Source organism: Triticum dicoccoides, chromosome 4A (assembly GCF_002162155.2).
Source record: "Triticum dicoccoides isolate Atlit2015 ecotype Zavitan chromosome 4A, WEW_v2.0, whole genome shotgun sequence".
Classification (NCBI taxonomy): domain Eukaryota; kingdom Viridiplantae; phylum Streptophyta; class Magnoliopsida; order Poales; family Poaceae; genus Triticum; species Triticum dicoccoides.
Window position 1 is genome coordinate 360,938,483 of NC_041386.1, and position 3,193 is coordinate 360,941,675.

Here is a 3,193-nt window from a genome sequence, read left to right on the forward strand (position 1 = left end):
GACCGCTCTCGCCGCCCGCCATCCGTGCTCACCGCCGCCACTGCGGAGCAGGCTCGCCGGCCGTCCAACCTCGAGCTCCACCCCGGCATGGGAGCCGCCGTCGCCGGAGTGTCTTCCCCCCGGAGTCCCGTACCTCGCCTGCGCCGTCCGTCGCTGCACCGCCCGGATCCAGCTTCGGCCGACCGGATCTGGCCGGATCCGTCGCCCCTGCGTCGTTCCGTCGCCGGCGGCCCTCTCCAGGGCAGCGCCGCCGCCGCCTCGCCTCCTGCTCGAGCTCTCGCTCGAGCTCCCGCTCGGGGAGACGACGAGCGTGGGCACGGGCCCCGCTGCAGGCCTAGCAGCGCAAAGGCCGGCCCAGCTCCGCCTCCCACTCGGTCCGCTTCGGTCCGGCCCAAGGGCCCTAGGTGAGCACCGCCCGTCTATTCCCCGCCTATGTGCCATTTAGTCATCGAGCGCTCGTTTTCAGCTTGCCTGTTTTTTTCTCTAAGTCCTCATCCCTGCACATTTTATAGCCTTGTTCATCATGCCATAACTTCATCACCATTGCTCCGATTCGTGCGTGTGGCATATCAAAAATTGTTCGCCTGGATGTGCACTTCATTCCATTCCATTGCACAATGCTTGTTTGAGTCCATCTTGATGCCTAAAATGCTGTTGCAAGAGCGCTTCATAATGTTAGGTGCTGATTCTTATCAGTTTATGAGCATTTGTCATTTTTGCCATGTTTATTTGTGCTGCATATGAGCATGAGCTCTACATGTGTTTTGTTATATGCCATGCCATATTTACAGGGGTGTATGCCATGTATTTTTGTGATCAATGTGGTGACTAGCACAAGGATGCAAAGTAGCTCTCGTGATGTTGCTGATTTCAGGGACTTAGAATTTCACCAAGTCCTTTTCCTGCTGTTATTTTTATGCAATGTATTCTTGTTGCTACAGAGTGATCCATGCCTCTTTTGAGCATGTTCAATAAGGATGATTTTGAGATATTGTTATGCTCTATCCATCCATGTCTTTGTTTGCAATTATGGATAGCCCTAGCATGACTCAATCTTGCTCTACTTTTGCTATAAAATGTTCCTAGCAGATTGTTTACGTGCTAATCAATTTTGCCAAGGTTATTGTAGTTGATCCATGCATGCTATGAGATTGTTCTTTCCATGTTTAGCTTCTTGATCATGTCTTTTTGCTGGGTGTATGCTTAGTTTGTCATGCAATGCCTTGTGGTGCGTGCATCGACCTCGCAAAGATGCCTTCGTAATTTCTGTTTATGCCATGTCCAGTTTTCTGCTAATTCTGAATCTGTTAACGAAACTTGCTATGTTTACATGGTTGCCATTGTATCTTCTGATCCCTTTTGGCTTATGGTCAGTACGGGAATTTTGTTATATGCTTTGAGTAGTTTCATGCCATGCCTTGTTTTGCCATGATCTGATCCTGTAGCATGTTGTTATCTTGCTCTAAACATGATTCAAAACGAGGGTAGGGACTCCAAATTTGTACTCAACCTTGGCTCATGATACCAAGATGGTGTAGGGTGGAACCCTAGGGGGCGATCTTTCATGATTTGGAGGGGGATTCCCGAACAACACATGAAGAACACAAGTGGGAAAACAAGAGGAAACACTCAAATGGACTTGATCCAATCACACATGTGCTAGATCCATGAACACAAAGAGATATACATGATTCAAATCCAACTAAGGGGGATACAAGTAACTAGTTCTTCTCCAAGAGGAGGTCTTGAATCCACTAGGGGATCTTCCGTCAAGAGGGGGTCTTGAATCCACTTGGGGGATCTTCTCCTAGGAGGCCTTGGTATCCAATGGAGTAGGTGTAAAGTGGATGAGCAAAGCTCTATATCTGATATGAGCTAAACCAATGCTAACCCTAGAAAAGTGGAGGTGGAGTCGTTTATATAGGCTAGAGTGATGAAAGGGTACATGGGCTTCGGCCCAAAACACACAAGCAGGTAGGGGATCCGGATGATGGGGATGGTGGCCCGGATGATCCGGGTGTCAGGGGTCCGGATGATCCGGACGACCTTCTAGATCATGCGGATTGTCGCACCCGTCGTAAGGGGTCCAGATGACCAAGAGATGGTCCGGACGTCTGGGTGGATCCGGTTGATCCGCGAGCCAGTCCGGATCGTCCGGGTTCATGGGGAGGCTTGCTGGACTCAGGTGCCACTTATCTGGATCGTTCCGGTTGGGGTCCGGATTGTCCACGCGGGGGCTGGATCATCCAGACGACGGTCTGGATCGTCCGAGCAAGTGCAGACTTCGTCGTTTTCTTCTCCGTCTTCACATATGTCTTCCTCCTTCGATCTTCCTTGCTCCTTAGCTGCTCCATGGCCAACTCCTTGGTACCTGAGTATGCAAAGTGTCTCCATTTGAGGTAGTAGCCATGTCTCATGTGTTTCAAAGAGGAATTGGGAGAGGAGAGATGTCACCTCGGGTTCGAGAGCTCTTACACGTGCTCGTGTCATGGGTCCACTTGTAACTTGGTGAGACGATGGTAGGTCCATGGGGATGATCTCAGGAAGCTCCGCATCAATATGGTAGGATGATCGTCAAGAAAACCACGGGTTAAATAAATGGTAACACCCTTTTGACATTTTATCTTGCGCCCACCAAGATTTCTCAGGTCCCCACCATTGTCTTCAGAAGTCAACGATTTTGGGCTGGAGACTCGACCCTGCAAGAGAAGTTAATTCTTCTTAACTACCCACATCTAAAGGGGTGGCTTAGAAGCAATGAGTCTAAGTGATGCATCTGAGAACTTTGGCTTTGAAGTCCTAGCAAATAGTTTTTCAAGATGTAACACCCACAATGCGGCTATATCTCCCACGTGTCGGGGCACGACTTAGAGGCATAGCCGCATGGTAGGCTTGTCGCAAGAGGAGTAATCTTCACACATCCCTTGTACTGAATAAGAAAGGGATAAAGAGTTGGCTTACAATCGCCACTTCACACAATACATAAATAATTCATACATCATCCAAGGTACAATCAAAGGTCCGACTATGGAACCAAAATAAAGGAAGACAACCCCAAATGCTAGATCCCCGATCGTCCCAACTGGGCTCCACTACTGATCATCCAGAAAAGAAACATAGTAATGGCCCGAATCCTCGTCGAACTCCCACTTGAGTTTGGTATCGTCACCTGTACTGGCATCATCAGCACCTG